Source organism: Convolutriloba macropyga, chromosome 3, assembly GCF_964194025.1.
Source record: "Convolutriloba macropyga chromosome 3, txConMacr16.3, whole genome shotgun sequence".
Lineage (NCBI taxonomy): Eukaryota > Metazoa > Xenacoelomorpha > Acoela > Convolutidae > Convolutriloba > Convolutriloba macropyga.
This window is the reverse complement of record NC_134470.1, coordinates 1667129-1679987: the sequence shown is the minus strand read 5'-3', so window position 1 is coordinate 1679987 and position 12859 is coordinate 1667129.

The following is a 12859-nucleotide window of genomic DNA, read 5'->3' as shown; positions in this document are numbered from 1 at the left end:
CTTTTCACTTTTAAAAACTTTTGACCTTCAAGAACTACCGTTGGTACCGATAAACTTGAGAATACAGAACAATAGAACTTCAAATTAAATATCAATTCTTTAAATCAACATGCCTATAGCCTACCCAAAATCTGACTTTCATCAGATGTCCCTGATTGATTCATAGTAAGTAAACTGTAACCAAAAAATTGTTGAGTAAAACTTTCAAAAATAAAACACACAAATTAATCTCAATCAAAATTTGGTAATAGGTTAAATTGAACATTCTGAGACACCAAGCAAACACTAATTTAAGAATCGAAAGACTAGCAACAGAAATCAGTATTGAGTATATGCATCGATTTTACCAATCCATCATATATAAGTCATTTAACAAAATTTGAAAACACAAAAATCTAATTGCCATAGATGCAAATCTACAGCTGTTCACTTGAAAACAGTTTTTCTCCTATTTGATGAGCGGCGCAACCAATAAGTATCTAATCCTGTCAACGACAGCTTGCTGTCCGAATAATCGTTGCATTTTCCTTAAAAAGATAATATTTTTTTGCTAATCCGATGGCTTTTGTTTTCTAGATTTTAGATGCACTTACAAGCAGCTTTCACGACGTCAAAATTAACGTCAAGAACTTTTTTTTGCGTCAAAATTAACTTGGAAGTCATCTTTCGAAACGTTAGAATAAACTTTTGAAAAATTCGAGGTTCAGCGTGGATTAATGTAAATAGAGAAGCCTAAACTAAACAGATCTGAAGTGATCGTGACGTCATATGGTCATATGAAAAATCTTGACGACTGAAAAAAACAGCAGGTCAAGTCTTAAATTACAATCCGAGGAATCGATTTAAATAAAGACCTTACAACCATTTGTTTTCCAGACTTAACAAAACATTGCAGCCAAAAAGGACATGATGCTTTAAAATTAAAATTCAAGAAAAAATCTTAAAACAAATTGACAAAAATGTTTCCAAAAGGTGCAGATTTTAAAAATCAACAAAAAATACAGTTTTATCAATACCAATGCTTACCACTGTTAAACACTCTTTCTGATTGTCAGTTTATAATATCATCAAAACACATTGATTTGTCTTCTTCATCCTTTTCACTTTTTAAAAACTTTTGACCTTCAAGAACTACCGTTGGTACCGATAAACTTGAGAATACAGAACACTAGAACTTCAAATTAAATATCAATTCTTTATATCAACATGCCTATAGCCTACCCAAAATCTGACTTTGATCAGATGTCTCTGATTGATTCATAGTAGGTAAACTGTATCCAAAAAATTGTTTGGAGTAAAACTTTCAAAAATAAAACTCACAAAATAATCTCAATCAAAATATGGCAATATGTTAAATTGAACCTTCTGAAACACCCGCATCACCAATCGAACACTAATTTCAGAATTGAAAGACTAGCAACAGAAATCAGTATTGTTTATATTCATCGATTTTACCAACCCATCATATATAAGTCATTTAACAAATTTTGAAAACAAAAAAATCTAATTGCTATAGATGCAAATCTACAGCTGTTCACTTGAAAACAGTTTTTCTCCTATTTGATGAGCGGTTCAACCAATAAGTATCTAATCCTGTCAACGACAGCTTGCTGTCTCTATAATCGTTGCATTTTCTCTATAATGATAAAAATTTTTTTGCGAATCCCATGGTTTTTGTTTTCTAGATTTTAGATGCACTTACAAGCAGCTTTCACGACGTCAAAATTAATGTCAAGAACTTTCTTACGTCAAAATTAACGTGGAAGATATCTTTCGAAACTTGAGAATAAACTTTTGAAAAATTCGAGGTTCAGCGTGGATTAATGTAAATAGAGCAGCCTAAACTAAACAGATCTGAAGTGATCGTGACGTCATATGATCATATGAAAAATCTTGACGACTGAAAAAACAGCAGGACAAGTCCTAAATTAGAATCCGAGCAATAGATTTAATTAAAGACCATACAACCATTTGTTTTCCAGACTTAACAAAACATTGCAGCCAAAAAGACATGATGCTTTAAACTTAAAATTCAAGAAAAAATCTCAAAACAAATTGACAAAATTGTTTCCAAAAGGTGCAGATTTTAAAAATCAACAAAAAATAAAGTTTTATAAATATTGAACATAAACGTCATCAGACTGAGTACACAAAACAACAAACTTGTAGAATTCAGTAGCAGACGATACAAAAATCAAAATTTTTAAACATAACAATCAATATAATCTCAATCAAAATTTGATAATAGGTAAAATTGAGCATTCTGAAACACCTGCATCACCATGTAAACACTAATTCAAAAAACGGAAGACTAGCAACAAAAATCAGTACTGTGCATATGTACCGATTTTACCAATCTATCACATATATTATATCTAATCCTGTCAAAGAGAGATTGCTTTCCAAATAATCGTTTCATTTTCTTAAAAATAATAATTTTTGCGAGTCCCATGACTTATGTTTTCACGACGTCAAAATTTACGTCAATTAAGAACAAAACAGAATCTAAAATTATTGAACTTACACTTAGCTTTGGAGAAAAAAAGTATCACCCATTTTGGTAATTCTAAAGCAATCTGATAAAAATTTCAAAAAAAAAAAATAGAAAAAGCTGTCTTATGATACCAAATGATAAATTTTCAGTTTTGACCACTGGAAAAGTCTTAAGAACTAGTTAATCTGACTGACTTGACATAGTTTCTGCTCAAAAGATGAAAATTAAGAGAAAAATAAGCAAATACAAAAATGATCGAATCAACTTAATTTACGATTACTTTTTAGTTGTTAATAACTTATAGTAGTCTGCATGAGCGGCCGGCGTTTAGATTTAACACATTATTTTTAATCCACAGCTACCATCAAAAAAGTCAACCGGAATTATTGATTAATTCAGGTTTAGGCTGTTCTGCAAAAAAGCAAACACCAGCGGAGTCAAAGTTAGCAAAGAAGTTCAAGTTGCATAGGTTGTTTACAGAATCATAGAGTTAAAATGCCCTCTGAAATGATTTGCCATCTCAAAGAACGTGCTTGAAAGACATCTTACGAAGCTTGAGAATAAATTTTCGACAAATTCGTGGTCCAGAGTGGATTAATGAAATTAGAGCAGCCTAGCCTAAACAATTAAAAAAGGTGCATATTCATTCTTCTGCATACTGGTATAGGCTAGAAAACTTGCAAAAGTTTGGCATAATTTTGATTGAACCGTAACCTCCCCGAAAAGTCAAATAATTGCAAACATTCGTTTCTCAGATGATTTGGAAAAAACTCAGAGAATATTTTTTGCATGAGTAAGTTGAAATTGAAGTGTAAATTTCCAAGAGTAAAAGAGTGAAACTGAAGTTCAAAAGATTACACTGTTCCTAGATAGAGCTCAGATTTTAAAAATGCTCTTAAATGAAATTCATTAATAACTTAAGAAGAAAAGATTAACAGTACAGCAATATAAAAAAATTGCGACAAAGTATACGTAGTATGTTCAGCATGAACACGTCACAAAACAAATAAAACGTCCAGATGAGCCACTTTAAAGAATTTTTTGAACACTTTTTCAAAGTGGGTCACCCGTCTCAACTTCAAACACGTCAATCAGTGAATCAGATATTCAGTGCTATTTATCAAACTCATTTCACATTTTATAGTTGAGATCTAAACATAGCTGGAAGATTTCTAGAAAAAGAGATCTGCGGTCTTTTCTCAAAAAATGCTCAAACCACAGGCCAAAAACTTCTATGTAAGTCGAGGTAGGTGAAGTGTAACCAAACAATCCCCCACTAACGGCCCCACTAAGAGTGGAAAATCAGGTCATGCACGCAATTCAGTTGAAATTAAATTATCGAAGAAGCAAAAAGCAGATCTAAGTGATCGTGACGTAATATGTTCGCATGAAAAATATTGACGACTGAAAAAAAACAAGAAGACGAGTCCTAAATTACAATCCGAAGAATGGCTTTAAATAAAGACCTGACAACCATTTGTTTTCCAGGCTCAACAAAACATTGCAGCCAAAAAGGACATGATCCTCTAAACTTAAAATTCAACAAAAAAATCTTAAAACAAATTGACAAAATTGTTTCCAAAAGCTACAGATATTAAAAAATCAACAAAAACAACATCTATATAATATTGAAAATGAGCGTAATTAGTAGACAAAACCACAAACTTGTAGAATTCAGTAGCAGACGATACAAAAATTGGCAAAAATCAGAAATTTGACATTTTAGTGCCGCCAAAGTCAGAAAAACGAAATACTTTAGAGATGATAGAACAATCATTAACAGTTCGGTTAGGTGGAAAATGCACAACAGATAAAAATAGAGGCGAAACGCAAAAATTACCCAAAATGTTTTAAAAATAAAAGGTAACCAAGTTGATGAAAGCGATAGCTAAAAAAGAAGCCTCAAGATGAAAAGTCTCAAAAATGACAGCAGGAGAAAAGCACCAAGAACGGGAGAGCCTCAAAAATTGTTATTTGTTGAAGAAAACAATGCAAAAATCATTAAAAACCCTGCTATAAACTCAATTCAATAACAGAATTTTTGTAAGCCTCACCACCCACCAAGGCAAGACTTAAAAAAACATCGGTATTTTGGAAAACTGGCTTTGATAAAAAATAGATTAAACTTTCAGATATTAATTGAAAATCTTAGATAGCTCATACTACGCCTCCTGAGAGAGAGATAGAATCATTGAGACCAGTCATTAATAATACTTAGAAATAGAAAAACATTAAAAAACGGTAAAAACAAAAATTACTGATATTTGGTTGAAACAAAAGTGGTCTAAGTCATAAAAACTATTCACTGTATTTAGTCAGATTCAAAAACACAACTAAGCATTACTAGAAAACCTGCATGACCGTTTGAAACCCTTAGCTAAAGAAAGTAGAAACAACAAAATAATGTCAAATTGTCGCTTGTGAAATAAAATCTCTTGAAAAAACCGAAACAATGTTATGTTAAAACAGTCGAAAAAAGAGTGAGTAGATCTTAAAAACAAACTGGCAGACAAATAGCTCTCCAGGGACAGGCCTGGCAATTTAAGTCAGAAGGGGTTGCAGCCTAGATAGTTGTTCATGGGTGCAAAAATTCCGGCGTGCCAGACTGAAAAATTACCTCAATAATGCTCTAGGGTTATACTATCATACGATCGATTTTCTCTTAGCAACTGACTTAATTTCTGAATCTGAGTAATCTAGGTCACACAAAAATCAGGAATTCAAGCGTGAAAAATTTACTCGAAAAGTGAAAACGAAATAATGTTTTAAACAATACGATCAAGCGACAATTTTGCGCACAAAAGACACACACATGCTTACCATAATTGCGATAGAGTTCATTCGAGAACAAATAGAAAAGACAGCGCACTTATACAATCTAAATCCTTTATATAGTAAGAAAAAACAAGAGAAAGCAAATAATAGCTCGCTATCAAAGCTATTAAACATAACCGACAAAAGTCGGGCGTATTGCTTACAAACGACCGTCGAGCGGTTGGCTTCGTCAGTAGCTAGCCACGGTTTAGTGAGGCTAGCGTTGGCTTGATTCGACTCTGCAACCTTTAGAATTCTAGCCTTGTTAATAAATAAACCAATTATAAAACCGATATTTTGAAGATTTGCAAAATATTGTAAAATTTAAAAAAGCTTTCAGAATTCGCAGTGAAAATGTTGCAAACCATTTTTTGTCTTTTGAGTTATGTCAAGTAACCCATCTGCAAGACTTGACAAGCTTCGCTGGCCAGTTATGACTGTTAAACTCAGAAAAGGACAAAAAATATTCAAAAACAATCAAAAATTTTATCAAAATCTTGCTAAAATTCAAGACATCAAAATCTGCAGAACCATTTCATTGTCTCAAGAGACTATCCAGTATTTCTATTTCAGGCTTTAAATAGTTGCACTGTCTCATAAAGATCCATAAACTTGGAACATGATTTTCCAAAAATTTGAAAAGAAAATTTTATCAAAAAAATGAAGCTGGATTCATTAAAATACTGATACCCATTCCATTAACTCTAGAAATTATGCAACAGCTTATCATTACACCTTGGAGAAAGTAACCTAGCAACCTGGTGCCGGAAAACATGATAAAAAATTTAAACAGATTGAAAAAAACTTTAAAAAATTGCTCATATTTAAAACTTGCAAAACATTCCATTACATCTAGAAGCTATGCAGTAACCTATAATCAAACCCCAGAGGAGGTTATGTCCCTCTTGAGGCTGGGGATAACTAAAAACAGACTTAACATTTCAAAAACTTGAGAAAAATGCAAGTTTTATCAAAAAATATTGTTAAAATTTGTCATATTAACAAATTGAAAGCAATTCCATGGCAAAAAAAAATTTTTCAGTATTTTATCAAACCCTTAAGGACGTTTTCTGGCCCTTGAGTCAGGAAAGACGTGAATATTGTACACGGGGGCAATAGTGGGGGAGTCAACAGTGGGGGTGACTTCGTCTCTAAGAACCCCCCTTCCCACCATAAGTCTTCAAAGCATTTTGAGCTTGAAACAGAGCTGAGAGGCTCTAAGAGCACTTAATGCCCGCTGGGCGCTACCTGTTTATCCCGTTTTTGAGGACGAAAAGTCAACGAAAAATCGGTCAAGCGAAAAATCGCATAAAAAAGACCGAGAGGACTAATATAATTGCTACAAACTTTGTTTGGGAGCAATTATTAAATATAATTATTCAACCTTTTATACGTTAAGTCTGCATAACTCTTACATAAAATAACTAAATATTGAAAACGTCTCTTTGAAACAATTGATTTAATTCCCAAAAAATGACTTCAAAAAAAAATCCGGCTAGCATAAAGTTGCCAGCCTCATTCCATGAAGGTTTGAAACAAAAACAGTATCGATGTATTAAATATATACTTGCGCCAACAAGGAACTCAATAGAAATCTGTAAGCGAATTTAATTCAAGGCAAATCTTTTAATTATAACAAACTACTACTTTCTGACACGTTAAAAAAATCCACAACATTTTACAACCTTGACTTAAAACATCTCAGCTTTAGATAGATGATCTCTTAAAGGATCTGCAATTTACTGTTTACGAATGATTTGCTCAATGAAATTCACTTTACTAACTATAATAAGCGACTCGAAAACCTTCACTTAAGAAAAACCGTGAAAAATTCCGGCAGATGGCCTATTACCCACGAAATAGACAGCTGAGACCCCAATTTAAAGTAAACTACTGACACAAAAAGACCTACTGTTCAAAAAATGTATATTTCAGTTTCAATTCTAACCCTACTTTCAAATCAGATTTCAAGCACCAGTTTTCAATTAACAGAGCCCTATGATATCAGACAACCACTATTGAATTTCGATTAGCGTTGAAACTTCTCAGTGAAAACTAAATTAAGTAGTTCACAATTCACTTTTTCAGAGGCAAAAGCCAATTAAACTTGTCATAAACGTGGCCTAAAAATTCATACCAAATGAAGTTACGTTTAAAGAATCTCATCTGCGTAGTATCGGAAGGATGTGTTAATTACAGACAAAAAACCGAGACACTGCAAAATTTAAGAACAGCAATCAAACACGTGAACATGAGATTGGAGGATTAGCCAACCTCCAAACGTATAAAATTGACACATAGAAAAAAAAACAGAACAAAAAATTCTCATTCAGAATCTAATAAATTTAAATCTTCAATATTAATGATAGAAAACAATGATAAAAAGTTGGTAGCTTGTCGGAAGACAGCTGCAATACCTTTCAGAAAATCGCAATATTAAAAGGTTCAAAACCACTTTTTTGTCTCTTGAATGATCTGTCCAGTAACCTATCTGCAAGACCTTAAAAGTTTCATTGGCCTATAGAGATCAATAAACTTCAGAAAACAATTTTCAAAAAATTTGACAAATTTCATTGAAATGGTGCAAAAACTTGTGATATTAGTTTTTCAGAGCCAATTTATTGTCTCCAGAGGCCATGCAGTCACCCAATTTTCAGCCTTGAAATGTTTCATTTGCTCATAAAATCGATAAACTAGGAACATGGCAATAATTTTCAGTAAATTTGAAAAAATTTCAAATTTTATCAAAAAATTGCAAAAATTCATGATATTAGAGAGTTGAAAACATTTAAAATGCCCCTAGGAAATATTCAGTAAAATACTACCAAACCCTAGAGGAGGTTATCCTGCCACTGAGCACGAAGAACAAAATACGAAAATTTTCAGAATTCGTGCCATAAAGATGTCGAAAGCCGTTCCAGTGCCACTAGAAACTATACAGTAACCTACTACCGAACTCTACAGGAGTTAAACCCTACCATCAAACCCTACCTATTATCAAACCCCACATGACGGACGTCACACAAACTCAAAAAATGACAAAAAATTTAAAAAGTTTAAATTGCAAATCTTATTAAAATAAATTGCAGGAATTTTAATAATCAAAAGTCAAAAACATCTGCAGTGCTTCCAAAAACTATGCAGTAATCCATTATCAAACCAAAGAGGAGGTTCCTGGGCTCCTGAGGCAACATGACAAAACTTTTTAACAAAAACTTGAAAAATAGCAAAAATTGATATCATTTTGAGTGTACCAACAAAAATGTCAGTACCAAAACACATAGCCCTTAAAAAGGTCATTGAAAATAATTATGTCAAGTGAATTTATGAACTTTAGAAAACAACGAGATTCGACTGACGAAACAAAAAGAACCGAAAAACAACGAAAAAAGTTAAAAATAGCACCATTTTGGCCACAAAACTTCTAAAAACGACATTTTAACCTTGTAGTAAAGTTCTCCTAGCAGCTGCAGCACTCTAAGGACTTGAAGGACTACTACCACCAGCTATGGGCCTCTATGGAAACTTAATGCCCGCGGATCGTTACCTTTTCTATCCCGTTTTGACAGATAAAAGTCATGGAAAAAGATGTGGAAACATCATACAAAAAATACAGAGCACCAAACAAACCCAATTCTTTGGATTGCAAAAACAGTTCAAATAAAAGTTAAAATGACGTCACACAAGCAATTCAGTGAATTTACATTAATAAATGAACCAAAAGCAAATTTGAAAAGATCGTGACGTCATATGGTCGTAACAGAAATTTTGAGAAAGGAAAGCACGAGAGCGCCAAAAATAGCTCTCTATTACAGCTATTAACAACATAGACGGCAAACTGCCAGAATCGCGGCCGCGGACCGACATTAGGATTAAAAACATTAGAGAAAAAATGAAGATGGCTAATTTCTTCTGACGGTCAAAAAATGTTCCTTTTCGGTCCGTAGTACCATAAGATTAAACAAATATGGTGATTTTAGCTTCTGTATTGAAGGACAATAAGCTAACGATTAACACGAGTTAACATTAAACTACGAAAAAAATTTCTAACTCAATTCATTAAGTCTTAGTGCCCGATCTTTATTTGTTTGTCTCGTTTTTTTTTTATTTCGCTTCTTGACCTCGACGGTATTTGCGTAAATCTGCAGCTTGAATTCTAGGTTCCATTCAGTGCAAACATCGGTTGAGGCAATGCGAAAAGTGAAACGCAGAAGTGGTGACTTATGTAAAAAAGAAAAAAAAACAAAAATCAAATATACAATTCAAAGACACGAATGAGAAACTAAATTCTCCTCGACCTTGACAAGCAGACCAATTGGACATTACGAGCCAAACAGTTAACATAATTTCACATATTGAAAAAAACAAGAAGAGCATTTAATTTGTCGATTAATTTAGGATCAAAGTGTTGAATACCAATTATCGAAAATGTACAGGCATTTATCAAAATAATGGAATGAAAAAAATTGCTTGACGTAATAGGGAAGCAGATGCAGACGAAAAAGTTGGAAATTAGCAACAAAAAAACGTAAGTTCGTATTCGCTAGGTTCTTCGTATCAATGTCCTCAAAACGAAAATATAAAATCGAAGCATGAGTGCAGCACCAAGCTCAAATAACGTTTTAATTGATGAATTGAGCTCAGAAAACTTAAAAGGACAGAAATTTGAAAATTTAAAGAATTTACTAACATGACTAAAAAAAATCTTAATAATTTCACCGTACTTGTGTCTTCAAGATCAATTCTGCCTCACTAAATCCAAAAAACAACTAACTTTCAGATTAGCAGAAAGCCGGTTGGACAAAAGAGGCAAATAAAAGCAAAAATGACAAGATCAGAAATTTGGCGAACTTACAAAAGTGCCAAAGTTGTCGCAACTAACATCCTCAGAAACACAATTGTGCTGCTAATAATGACAAATTACTCTTACAAAAAATAACTAGAAAAATAAAAAAAACATAGCTGGCAAATTATCAGAGAGTAGCCGCAACAGCTTCATAGATCTGTAGTCTCAAAAAGACGGTAAAAAGACAGACCAAAAAAGAAACTTATTCTTTTCATTAAGAGCTGAGATGTTGAATTTTGATTAAAAATCTATATAATTTATTGCTGTTTCTATTTGCTGCTCTTAAATAACCTTCAATTAGAGTGGCAAGCACTCATTTGACCTTATCTCTTTGAGTTAAAGCAAAGAAAAGTCAATTTTAGAGTGAGGAAGTGATTTTTAAGAGTGAGGTAAGTCACGTGTGACCAAAAATGACGTCACGCACGCAAATCAGTCGAGACTGTATGAACGAATGAACTAAACGCAGATTTGAAGTGGTTGTAAAGTCATATGGTCGTAACAAAAATCATGATGACGAAATAAAAAACATAGCAGGACAAGTCCTGACGTACAATTCAAAGAATTTTCATTAACTAAACAGAAAACTAGACCTAAAACGGACTATGAATGGATTGGAAAAACCATTTAGAAAAAACCCGATCCAAAAAAAAACGAAAAAAGAGTAAAAATCAAAATCAAATTGCCGCATGTGAACAAAAAACCAATAGCGAGAAAGCGAATTTTTGTTCAAACACCGTTTTCTCACTCTACTTTAAATTTGAAGCGAAAAAAAATTCACACCGCAAAACCAATCGCTTTTTCGTTCCACTTCCTGTTTCGGCGTGACCAAAATCACTACTCCAATTTGACTTCAAAAATCATGAAAATCATTAAGATCCGTTCACACGAACGGATCTTAAAAAGACAGCGCCCCAATACAATTCAAATTCTTTGAATTGTAAAAAACCAAGAGAAGGCCAATAATAGCCTCAGCTATCGCTTCGCGGCTATTAAAATGTGCAAACCAAAAACGCGATCAAAGATTAAAACGAAATTTAAAAAGGAGAGCGGCTAAACAAAAGCATTTGAAATCCTGGCGGCGGCTTTTAACAACACATTTCGAACAAAAGTCTTTTTCTGACATACCAAAATAAAGTTCACCAAGAATTAACAAATTAAAGATAAATTTGACGTGGAGCTCAGAATCTCGGCTAAGAAATTGCTATGAAAATCAGCTAAGAAATTGCAACCACTCGTCTTTAACATAGACCTCAACCACCGCAACCTGCAGATATCATCTATGAGTTAACAGAAATTTTCGACAAAGGAAAGGTAAACAGAAACAAAAAACTTAAAAAATCAATAAGTTATTAATTATTTACATCACGCTATTAAGCACTGGAACCCTGCCACGTAAAACTAAAAGCAGTAAAGTCTCGCCATAAAAGAAACTCGCTCGACTATTAACAAAACCCAACAACTAATGTCGGGAAAATTGTTCTCGAACAACAACCGGCGCCATATGATTCAGAGGTCGGTGTAGCATAGACAATTTTTTTGTGGGTTCAAAATTTTCCGACTAACAGGGTTTCGAACCCCAGAACTCCAGCAGTGCGCTTTCAGAGGGATGTTCCTCTGAAAGCAACCAGCTTTTTCTGGACGAAATCAAATAAAGCTGGCATATGAATAGCTGAGAAGGAAGCGTTGTTTGGAACAAAAAAATTTGCTCAGGAGAGAAATTTCTCAGTTGGAATTTCTCAGTAGAAAAAAACCAGAGAAATTTTCCGAATAAGAAAATTTCCGAAGCTTAAGTTTCATTTTTCTCACAAACCGAGAACAAACAGGTCGCTGCAATTTTTTAATGCTCTACAATTTTTTTAAACAAAAATTATCAAACATACCCGGCAGATTGCCGGAAAAAAGCCCCCGTTGATTCCCATAACTCTACTGGGATTGAAAGAAAAGAAAATATCAACAAAAATTGATTTTTGTATAACATTTTTAAGTGCGATTTATTTTGATGTCATTTCGTAAATGAACATACTCCTGTCTCTCACTGAGAGGCTACAGTGTCTAGTATTAATACCAATAAGCTTTATAGATAGTAACTAAAACTTATGATAACAAAGTTAAAATACCGGCATCTAAAAATGGGCTTTATGGGTTTATCCCGTTTCTATTTCTGACTTTGATTTTTTTTTTATACTGACTGTCTTCATTTTGAATTGCTTTGCTGAGCAGCTGCTGTTTAAAATGACTTTGAGCAGAATTACAGAAGAGTGAAACTAGCCTAGAGAAGTCAAAAAGATTTCACGCAAAATGTCGAAAAAGCGGCGAAATGGGTAAAGCGAAAAAAAAGTTCGACGAAGTAAAAAAAACATAGCAGTACAAGTCCAGAAATACAATCCAAGTAATTGAATGAAATACAGACCTAATGAACCTGACCAGCAGATCAATTGAACAATCCCAGCCAACAAAAAAATCTCAAAGGTTGAGAAACTAAAAGAATCAAACAAACTAACCAAAAAAACGATCATTGCTAAAACCCTTGAAGCTTTTAACTTGAAGGCCATATATGAATTATTTCAAAATACTCATTAACTCACGCAAAAGCCTTGAAGGAGATGAATCTGCCACTAAAATTAGATAAACTGGACAAATATGACAAATGCATCAAGAAAGTGAGAAGAGAAAATTTAAAGAAAATTTCCAAAAATACGGCTATA